This window comes from Eretmochelys imbricata, chromosome 27 (assembly GCF_965152235.1).
Source record: "Eretmochelys imbricata isolate rEreImb1 chromosome 27, rEreImb1.hap1, whole genome shotgun sequence".
Lineage (NCBI taxonomy): Eukaryota > Metazoa > Chordata > Testudines > Cheloniidae > Eretmochelys > Eretmochelys imbricata.
Window position 1 is genome coordinate 8,053,557 of NC_135598.1, and position 11,812 is coordinate 8,065,368.

Consider the following 11,812-nt stretch of genomic DNA (forward strand, 5'->3'; position numbering starts at 1 on the left):
GGTCCATGGCTGGGGCTGTTAGGTACTACCCTACACCAATAACAATAGTTGCCATAGTTTACAGTCAGAGGTAAAGATGTTTTCCTGCTGGTAATAGCTCACCTTACCTGATTACTCTTGTTACAGTGTGTATGGTAACACCCACTGTTCCATGTTCTCTGTGTATATAAATCTCCCCACTGTATTTTCCACTGCATGCATCCGATGAAGTGGGCTGTAGCTCACGAAAGCTTATGCTCAAATAAATTTGTTAGTCTCTAAGGTGCCACAAGTCCTCCTGTTCTATTTGCGAATACAGACTAACACGGCTGCTACTCTGAAACCACTACAGGTATGTAATGTAAGTCATGGGATTCGCTTCAAGACACAGCCATGCAATGAAAAGGATTACAAAATAAAAACAGAAGGGGCTTTTTTTAGTGTTTGTATTGGTCTACGTTTCGAAGCCATGATCCTGTACCATATCTGCAATGAAAGTAGGATTGGACCCTCAGAATTATAACTGCACACACTTGTCCTCCCCCTGAATAAATAAATACCCTCCTTTAATTTGTTTCTCTTGTCTCTAATCTCTCTATTTCTTTCCTAACATATACTTGAACCTCAAGGCTCATGCATGTGAATGCCTTCCGCCATCTCAATTTATCATTCCTGACTGTGCTATAGTAGGGAAAAGAAGTGTGTGGGGAGCTGTTCATTCTAGCCCTGGGTTACTTGCTGTGTAACTTTGGGCAAGTCACAATTTGTGTGCCTTAGTTTCCTCAGCTCTAACATGGAGGATGACAGCTATTTGCATGTTCTCTAGGGCTGATTATCAAGATTTTATTCATTGTGTGTAAAGTGAGTTAAGAGTTTCCACTGGAAACTTATGAAGAAAGTAAAAGATTCATAAAATTGGATTATTAAAACAGAATAATTAACATTCTAACTCTTAAACCAACCACAGAAATACTGTGCAATTTGGGACTTTGGTGTATGTGTTGTTTGATATCCATGAGATTACAAATATCATCAAATGACCAGTAATCTGTACAGCCTTTTACAAAGAGATTGTACCTGGTTCTACCTCTTGATTTCTTGTTCCTGAGCATAATTTCTGATACTGCATTGTCGTCTCATCTGCAGTAATTTTGCTGAAGTGAATCCACTCCAAGTGAGAGTTGCTTTAAGCCTTAAGGGATAATGTTACACAGGGTGTCTGAGTCTTTCCTCTGTGCTGTTCAAACTATTTGTTTGTATTATGGTAGCTCCTAGATGTTCTAAATTAGATTGAGACCCCTTTGTGATCAGTACTATGCAAACCGCTAGTGAGAGACCATCTCTCCCCTGAAGAGCTCACAGGCAAAGTAGACCAGACAAAGAGGGGGAGAGAAAACAGGCACAAGAGAGGTGAAGTGACTTGGCTGTGGTCATCCAGCAGGTCAGTGGCAGGTCTGGGAATAGACCCCACGTCTCCTGGTCTGGTGCCCTGAACCAGGCTGTCTTACCAAAGCACTAGACAGGATGGGAAGTTGGAACTGGAATGTCAGGTGCCAGTTGAGACCAGATGATTCTGGAACGTCCCCTGGCAGTTAGGCTGGGTGGTGGGAGAGGGACTGAGGCTTGTGCCGCAGAACATGAGGAGAGAGCGAGGCAGAGAGGGAAGGCTAATGGGAAGTGATGTGAAATGTGTCAGAAGAACTCCAGTTAAGGATGGGAGTATGAGATGAAGACAGGAACCAAATGAGCCAACGAAAAAGTGAGAAAGAAGAATTCACCCAGAAAGTTGCAAGCTCTGGGTCACTCTCTTACCTACCCGTCTCCATGATTTATTTGTATCACTCTAGCGCCTAGGAGCCTTACTCATGGATCAGCACCCCACTGTGGTAGGTGCTGTACAAACACAAAACAAAAAGACAGTCCCTGCCCGAAAGAGTTTACAATGTAAGTAGTTCTAAATATATCCTTCTTGTATATTTTCCTCCCCATTGAGTTAATTCTTGTCTGAGACAGTGCTGTTGAGAGGTGCGGTATGTGGCTTCTGCCAGGGCTGGCTTTGTGGGGGGTGATCAGGTGGTCACCCTGGCAGCCAGCTTCTGGGGGAGTGGGAGTGTGCGTGTGTCACATTGCTTCGCCACTCTGAGCAGGAAAACACCTAGGGGGCCCGGGCTTTAGAGGGTAACAGTCATAGTCTATTTCAGAGTAACAGCCGTGTTAGTCTGTATTCGCAAAAAGAAAAGGAGTCCTTGTGGCACCTTAGAGACTAACCAATTTATTTGAGCATGAGCTTTCGTGAGCTACAGCTCACTTCATCAGATGCATACCGTGGAAACTGCAGCAGACTTTATATATACACAGAGAATATGGAACAATACCTCCTCCCACCCACTGTCCTGCTGGTAATAGTCTATGTAACTGGGGGGTGAGAGTCAGTTTGTTGGCTGTGAATATCCAAATAGGTTACCTCAAGTCTCCTGTCATGTAGCTGGCAGGAACAGGTCACTGTAGACACTTGGTGGATAATGAACAATATGCACAATGACAGGAGGCAGGTGGCTATGTTGGGGCTGTGCTTTCTAACCTGGGCAGGCAGCTGAGACCATCTTCCTTGTGAGTATACTGCAGTTCCTATACTTCAGGATCTGAGTGAGACCAGGGATATAAAGGTAAAACCACACCATTAGGTAACAATGACAAGAAGGCTCCTACAGCCTCTGAGCATGCAGACCCCAGGTGTGTCTGCTGCACCAGCAGACTCTTGCATTGGGAGGCCTGGTGATTACACAGGACTAATCTTAAAGAGACGGGTTTCAGAGCAGCAGCCGTGTTAGTCTGTATCCGCAAAAAGAAGAGGACGACTTGTAGCACCTTAGAGACTAACCAATTTATTTGAGCATAAGCTTTCGTGAGCTACAGAAATACGGAATGCATCCGATGAAGTGAGCTGTTGTCACAGAGTGTGGGGGAGTCCAGGCCCTGCACCCCTCTTTCTGGGATTCACTGAGACTCTCAGCCAGCCAGTAAAACAGAAGGTTTATTGGACAACAGGAACACAGTCCAAAACAGAGCTTGTGGGTACACCCAGGACCCCTCAGTCAAGTCCTTCTGGGGGAGCAGGGAGCTTAGACCCCAGCCCTGGGGTTCCCTGTGTTCCTCCACCCAGCCCCAAACTGAAACTAAAACTCCCCCAGCAGGTTCCCTTCTGCAGCCTGTCTTCACGTTCCTGGGCAGAGGTGTTACCTCCCCCTCCCCCTCCTGGCTCAGGTGACAGGCTCTCAGGTCTCCCATCCCCAGGGCACATTCCCAGGTCAACACTCCCCCCTCCCTGCTGCGTCACATCGTCACAGCTGTAGCTCACGAAAGCTTATGCTCAGATAAATTGGTTAGTCTCTAAGTCGTCCTTTTCTCAAAGAGACAGTACACAATAGTACTGTGTACACTGCAGCACCTTCATTCTATTCCCATTGAGAATTGGCATCCCTTTGACAGTCCATAGCCCTTTAGGACTGGAGGGAGGGGGGAATGTCACTGGATTACAAAAATCATAATATATACTCAGTGATGGAGACAATCCAAGTAGAGATAACACTTGGTAAACTGCAGGAACTCTGGAGAATAATCTTCCTGACATCTGAGGCTACAGCTACACTGTCATAGGTGCCCAAAAATTGTATGGGGCTTCTCCAGCCTGCAGAGCTGGCTTCTTCACTTGAGCATGCATGTGTGTATCAAATAACGTAGAAAGGAAAGCGATACAAATATAATAGCGGGATGGCAAAGTTTAGATGCTAGCTGTGAGAGTCCACAGTTATGTTCCATGAGGGAGAACGGGACGAGTTACATAGGGACTGAGAACCTGTTCCTTTCTCTGGCTCTCCAAGCAGCCAGGAGGCGTTGGAAGGGATGGAACGTTAGGGTCAGAAGATTCCGTGGCAGTTGGGACCAGAAGGTTCCGTGGCCGTTGGGAGCAGACGGGCGGAGAAGGTGCCGTGGCCGTTGGGAGCAAATGGGTGGAGAAGGTTCTGTGGCCGTTGGGACCAGCAGGTTCCGTGGCCGTTGGGAGCAGTCGGGCGGAGAAGGTGCCGTGGCCGTTGGGACCAGCAGGTTCTGTGGCCGTTGGGACCAGCAGGTTCCGTGGCCGTTGGGAGCAGACGGGCGGAGAAGGTGCCGTGGCCGTTGGGAGCAGTCGGGCGGAGAAGGTGCCGTGGCCGTTGGGACCAGCAGGTTCTGTGGCCGTTGGGACCAGCAGGTTCCGTGGCCGTTGGGAGCAGTCGGGCGGAGAAGGTGCCGTGGCCGTTGGGACCAGCAGGTTCTGTGGCCGTTGGGACCAGCAGGTTCCATGGCCGTTGGGAGCAGACGGGTGGAGAAGGTGCCGTGGCCGTTGGGACCAGCAGGTTCTGTGGCCGTTGGGACCAGCAGGTTCCGTGGCCGTTGGGAGCAGATGGGCGGAGAAGGTGCCGTGGCCGTTGGGACCAGAAGGTTCCATGGCCATTGGGAGCAGAAGGACTAAGATGGCTCCAACCCGTGCTGGCCAGGAACAGAAGGCCCAAGATGGTTCAAGCTTTCAGAATGTCCCACAGCTGCTGGTAAGCAGATGGGGGCAGTGACAGCAGCAGGATGCTCTCCTGCCCTTGCAAAGGAGGAGATAGAAGGTGAGCAGCCAGGGAGGCGAATGGGCCATTGGGTAAAGTCTGTGAGAAGAGCCCTGTGGCAGACAAGAGCATGAGGCGAAGAGAGGGAAAGGGAGGGAGCAAGGAGAGAGACAGAGAAATGGACTGAGGATCGCCACCCCCCTGAAAGCTAAGGGGGCTCTGAGTTATCTCATTGCCCTGGCTGGGGGAGGGCTGAAGTGCTGCCTCAACTGTCTTTTTTTACATATAAAAATGACTCCATTTCCCCACCCCTATAAATTCTGTTTCTAGCTGCTGTGAACAGAAGTTGCACTCGCAGGGCCCAGATCCTGGCTGTTGTTGCTTTGCAAAGTTGGCAGAGCTGGGTGGCTGAGGATTCCCCTCACCTGGGGCAGTGCCTGTGTAGCACAGAGCCTGTGTTAAAGAAAATGCCTGCTAAACTGAGGTGCGCATATTTGAAACAATGGGTCTGAAGATGAAACCTGTGAGTCGCTGGTCTGGGCTGGGCTCTGCAGATGGTCGGCCTGTTTTGTTCTGCCTCCAGCACGGCTTACATGGACAAAGCCTCCTCCTCTGCCTTGTGACCCTTCCTCTAAAGACACTTTACCTCCGAAATGTGCTTTTAAAGGCTGTTTGAGGTTTTGCAGCCTCATTAATATTTTGAAGCCCACTCTCCCTATCAAAAAGATCATTCTTAAGGAAGCCTCCTAGGAGTGTGCCTTTTCATCTTGTTCTCTTTTTTTTTTTTAATTACCTCAGGAGATCCCTTTTAAGGGCTATTGGAGGCTCCAAATTGAATTTGATACCAAAGAGTTTGTGGGTTTAGAGGAGTTTGTGCTTTTTAATCCTTAATCTGCAAAAATACACCTTGGAAAATTCCTGTCAAAGCCTGACTTTTATTTATCTATTTATTTATGGTGGGTAGGGGGAGGCCCTCCAAAATCCATCAGGCATTGACAAGAATTTTGAGGTAATTTTTTTCAGAAAAGGAATTTAAAAGCATCAAGTCCCCAATATAAAATGAATAATGTTTTGGTACCAAATTCGATTCATACATTTTCTGTAGTATTTTTAAACCAATAAGGATGAAAATTCCCCCAAATTATTCAGTAGCCAATAATTTTTTTTATTTTGGAGTCCATCACCCCCCAAAAAATTAACTGGGGATTTGAAGCTTTTTAATCCCTTTTCTGAAAAAAATGACCTCTGAAAATTCTTCTATATCCTGTTTGATGCTTCTTATTCAATTTGGCATCAAAAAGCTCGGGCCCAAGTGCCTGTTGTTACAACCCAGTACACAGGGCCATAAAGGCAGGGCATCCAGAGTAGAGGGAGTCCCTGGGTGGTATAATGGTACCTCTGGGCTTCGCCACTTGGTTTGCACTCAGGGTAAGGAACTAGGAAATCAACAGCACCCAGTAAAAAGTCACTGCCAATGCCTCCAAGCCTCTTCCTGGAGCCTAGAAATCTGTGCCCACACCACTCCTAATGGACATTTTAGTCATTAACTGTGGTCACCTCAGAGATTATTAACAATCCTAACGGTTTAGAGAATCTGCCTAGGAGGAATGGGCATGCTTAGTCCTGAGAAAAGAAGACTGAGGGGGACCAGATAACAGTTTGCAAATATGTTATGGGATGTTATAAAGAGGACAGTGATAAATTGTTCTCCATGTTCACTGAAGATAGGTCAAAAACAGATGGGCTTAATCAGGGCCATCCTTAGGATTTATGGGGCCCTATGCAGTATTATTAAACTGGTGCCCCTATGCCCGACGGCTCGCATGTGTATTTTAGATAAGGGTGGTCTTTTGAAGGATTTATTTAAAAAATTATACGTCGAAGATCCAAGCATTTAAGGCTAAAGATGAATACTCAGATTGTGCATCTAAAAATCTATGCAAAGATTTTTTAGAGATGTGATTTTATAATCTTCAGCAACACACTAATGAAATATTTTTAAAGCAGATTTTAAACTAAGGTCCTGTAGTAAATGTAACATGTAACTGTTAACATGTTCTGAGTAAATATTACAGTAATGCACAACTATTTTTGCTGGTAAGTTCAGAAACTGACAGTATATACCTGAGGGTTGGTAAATGCCTATTAAATGGCTTCATTACCATTGAATGGCTCTTTAACAGTTTCAGTGTTGTGCTAATGTCTGGCAAGCTGGAAGGCTTTTTCACTTTTAAGTACTAGATCCCCTCTGGAGGAAGACTTACCAGGCTGCAGCAGTCAGGTGTGGTGGGAGCCTGCAGGAAAGGTGAGAACAAGGATAGGAAGAAGCGGGTGGGTGGACACTAAGACCCAGGTGTGCCCCAAATTTTCGGGTGCCCTACACAGCTGCATATGCTGCGTATGCCTAAAGACAGCGCTGGGCTTAATCTGCAGCCAGGGAGATCTAGGTTAAATATTAGGAAAAGCTTTCTAACTATAAGGGTAGTTAAGCTCTGGAATAGGAAACTATCCCAGAGAAGTTGTAGAGTCCCCATCATTGGAGGTTTTTAAGAACAGGTTGGACAAACACCTGCCAGAGGTGGTCTAGATCTACTTGGTCCTACCTCAGCACAGGGGGCTGGACTTTATTACTTCTCAAGGTCCCTTCAAGCCCTTCATTTCTATTATTCCATACTGATGCTAACTGCAACCAAGCTACTTCCTAGGGCTGCCTCAGCTTCCACAGCTGCTGAATGCACCCCGGGCACTGTCCTCTTCCTGCTCCTCAGTGGGAGCAGAGCAGACTCCCACAATCTGGCCTGGTCTGGCCCAATTCAGTGCTTCCTCCAGTCTCCCCAAGAAAACACCAGGAGTACAGTACCTCAGCACTACCAGCTGCAGGCCACTTCAGCCTCTTCAGCCCTCACTCTCTGCTAGAAATGGGATTGGAGACTTTCAGAGTAGCCCTGATACAGATAGCAAGTGTAATGTCACTCTTGCTCCAGCCTCTGACTCCTTTCAAGCAGCCAGACATTTTGGGGTATGGTTCCCATTCTGTTCAGTTTCCTAATCCATCAATCAGGCAATAGGGTTTTCAGGATCCCTTGGGATGGATACTATTTTGTTTGGGAGAAAAGAACTTCCACTATGGTGCTGCCTAGGCTGTCTCATTTCCCAGCTGCCTTCTCTTTTGATGTTACAGACTGTTCTCATTTGGGGCTAGCTTTTATGGCCCAGACATCTTTACCCATGTTCACTAGCTCCTTACAAGGTTCAAAATCCCCTGCTCATACTTCTAATATCACAAAAGAGGGGAAGCCACAGAAATCCATGTAACACCAGGACAAAGGAAAAAGAAGGCTAAAGCCAGGTCAATTTTCCTCAAAAATATACACAGACAGGTGCCATACGTAGTGAGGAGTCCCACATTTCCCTTTCAGATTAAAATATTTCCTCAGATTAAAATTTCTCATGTTTTAAGACCCTGGTAGTCAAGAACAAAACTAGGAGAAAGTGTAGAAACTCTTTATTGAACTTACAGGAAGAAAGTAATAATAAAAACCAAAACAAAAGGGCAGGCTTAATTCATTATCATCCTGCTTCTCCTTCCATACCTTCTTCCTCTCAGAACAGGGTCAGGAGAATAATTGTATGGATTCTAGCCTTTAGTCTGTTTCTCCATGGGGCTTGCCTACGTGGGTGAGATTCAGATCTTCTGCATTAAGGGCCTCAAGGGTTTTGCCAAATCCATGCTAGCATGGATGGACACCTTGTCAGACATCCTTTCCTACAGTATTAAAAATCAACACACTTGGAGCACTTCTTAAAAAAAGTTGTTTCTTAACAAACATCTTCTTTTAGGCTGCTTTCATAGATGCAATCTGCTTCTTTGCTAGACTATAGTGTGCAATGTGATGTTCTGATGATATGTGACTCCCACCCTGGAAGGCTGATGACCAGGAAAAACAGCAATCACAGAGTTCCATGGGTGAATTCGATAGGTTGCGGGTGTCCATGCTATGGGTGAAATCCATCTCACTGAGGTCAGTGGGAGTTTTGGCATTGATTTAAGTGGGTCCAGGATTTCACCCTACACCTCAAATGGTCCAGGGATTTTGATCTCCTTAGAGAGGCAGAACAGCACCAATCTAACAGAATTCAGAGCAATCTGCAAAGCCCTGGTACTGTGGATTAAAATCAGCACTTCCTTATTATGATTCACAATAGAACAGTCCTGGCCTACCTCAACAAGGTGGGGGGCATCCGATCCTCATGTCTCCACAAGAAAACAACTTTTACTCACTGTGGCAAAGAATAATCTCTACTCAAGGAAGAATCTCTACTCTGCACAGGATCCAATTCTACATACAAATCCATACAGCCTGAATTTAGTCACGCTTTTTAAAGATGATATCCAGAAGGTAAAAGCTACTTTGTTACATGATTGCTACACTTCTATAATAATCCATTAAGAAGTTTAATAACACAGCTTCTTTGATTAATTAAACAAACCCACTGTTCTTAAAACATATAAACACTTCTCAGATCTGTTACCATTCTAGCATCATTCTATCCTAGAATTCCTCCAGAATGGTTTATGGAGAGGACGGAACATAAATTCCCTGTAGTCCGGGTGTCTGCTTTACCAAGTAACCTACAAAATTAAAGACATATTTTAAAAAATTAGGATCCAATTCTAAGTAAGAACAGAACGGGAATTCCACATCAGTGATGTTTGATGCACAAGTATCCTTTCTCTAGTTTCCCTATTAAGTTTAGGAATATCATCCTGTACAGCATGATTGTCATCTTGGACTTTACACAAAAGAAAAATCTCAGGCTTTTTGCACATCAGTTGCATTTTGGTTTGTTCAGCTAGTCACTTTTCAAAGCCTCTGGCTATATTAGATTCTGTCAGACTCAGCTGGTGGGTGACACTATCTTGATTTTTGGAGTTCCATCATTGCAAGGGGATCAGTGGATGCCCAAACCTTCTCTGTTGCTGTCCCAAGGACTTGGAACTTGTTTCCTGTGGAGCTTATGGCATAGCTCACCTTTCCTCAATTTTAAAGATTACAAACATTACTCTTCTAGATGTGATTGAGTGGATAGAGAATGGGGCTAGAAACCAGGAACTGAGCTCTAATACTGGCTCTAGCATTGACCGACCTTGGATAAATTACGTATCCTCTCTTTGCTTCAGTTTTCCCAAATGGGGATATTTATACCTATCTCATGGCAGGGTTGTGAGGCTTAACTACCTAATGCTTGAACGGTGCCTTGAAAATGTAGAGTAGCAAGTAATATTATTTAATCACTCTCAGGCCCTGGGTAGGATTCTCCCTACTGCAATGCATTTTATAATAATCTGGCCATTTATGTACAAAGAATATTAAACATAAACAGAACAAAAGATTGCACTGTGAAGTGACTAAAATAAATCGGATTACTTAACAATTTAGCATTTTTAGTCTTACATTTCAGAAAGGGTCTCATACTTAAAAATGGTTGGCCGCCTTTGTCTTCTGATCCTGGGAGGATGGGGGGGCGAGGGGGGGAGCAACTGGAGATGTAAAGACCTCTTGAAAACTACAAGTTTATCAGCTGTATGCTACTTATGCCCCAGCTGAAAAATCTCTGGATAGAAAATGTGAGAGAGACACTTTACATGCACTAAAAAAACAGCTTTTCCTATCCTGGGTCTCCTGGACATGGATTCTTGCCCTTTATCTGAAATGTTATTATTGAATAAACTGCTGCAGCAGCAGTAACCACACTTCCTCCATTGAGAATGAAGAAATTTACAGTATAACTGGAAAAACAACATAAAGGGCTTGCCTTTGCTAGGAAACAATATGTGTGTTCTCATATGTGTTAGCATCCTAATGTTGATAAGGCAACTTGTAGTTTTAACAGGTCAGCAGATCAAGGTAATACCTAGGGAAGAGCCTATCAGGCTCATGAGTTAAAAGTGCAAATTGCCTTGTCTGCACTAGGATTTTAACGTTAAAAACCAGGGGCAGATGGCGCCTCCAATTAAATGGGTGCACTATACTAAACTGCTGAGGAGGGACTGACCACCCGCAGCTACACCTTGTGCCCTGGCAGTGGAGGTTGTTTGAGGAAGGGAGGTCTGGGTGGTGGTGGTTGGGGGAGTGGGTTCCTGGAAAGCAAGCAAGCCCACCCCACACCCATCCTACAGCAGCAGCTCTTCTCTGGGCATTGCAACCTGGTGCATAGTGTCACATCACCACCCAGGTTTCGCTTACTCTTGGTTTGTGTGGATGTGGGGGATCATTGGAAAGTATTGTGTCAGGGCTTCCAATGTGTGACAGATATGGTAGTGGACAATCCTTGTGGGGCTTTTGCATTTAGCCTAATAACAATTGCCCTGGCTCAGCTAGTAGTTTCTTCAGGGGGACAGTCTTCGGGGGAATTGCTAATAGGTTATGTGCCAACAACAGGAAAAAACACTTTTGTTTTTCTTGTAAAACCAACAGGGACAGATGCCGAAAAATATTCAGGGACACATGGTCACCCTAACTGCAGGAATCCTCCTGCTTTTCCATCTCCCTCTTCTCTGTGTTCCCCAGCTCAGAGCTGTGCGCTGCAACATTACAGGCGCTCCCCAGATTTTCCTTTCCCCTTCGGGCCCTGAAGTGGTGTGATGGCATATACTTGTGTTTATCAAACCCAATCTCAGCTCCAAAGTATCAGATGCATTTTGTCTTCAGAGATCTCTGACTCTGAGGCAAATGTGGTTCCTGTACCCTCAGAAGCCGACCATGCTGAGAACAACAGGATCCCCCCTTTCTTGCTCTCCTTCTGCATGACAGGGGCATTTACTCCCCCTCCCCATTTCACACAGTATCTTTGTTCACAGGACTGTGGGGTGATGGTCAGCTGTGCAGTTTGCCCCTTATCTCATTCAAGCATGAGGGTGAGTGAGCTGGGGGAGGGGGGGCCTGATCCAGGTGATGGGCCCTGCCTGGCTGCCCCATGCAGCCCTCCCCCTCCTTCCAACATCTCCGGGAAACACAAGCAGAGGCAGGGACAAGCCGAGACACCAGCATCAATCACCCCTGCCGCCCCTCCCTCTGCTTCTGACTGACACCCCCTCGTCCAACCACACCGGCACATGCCCTCCCCGCGGCCAATGAGAAGGGAGGAGGGCGGAAGATCCCCACTTCAAGGCTGGTTGAGCTGTGCAGGTAGGTGCTGGGATGTGGGAGCCGAAGCTGGAGCTGGTGCAATCGGGGAAG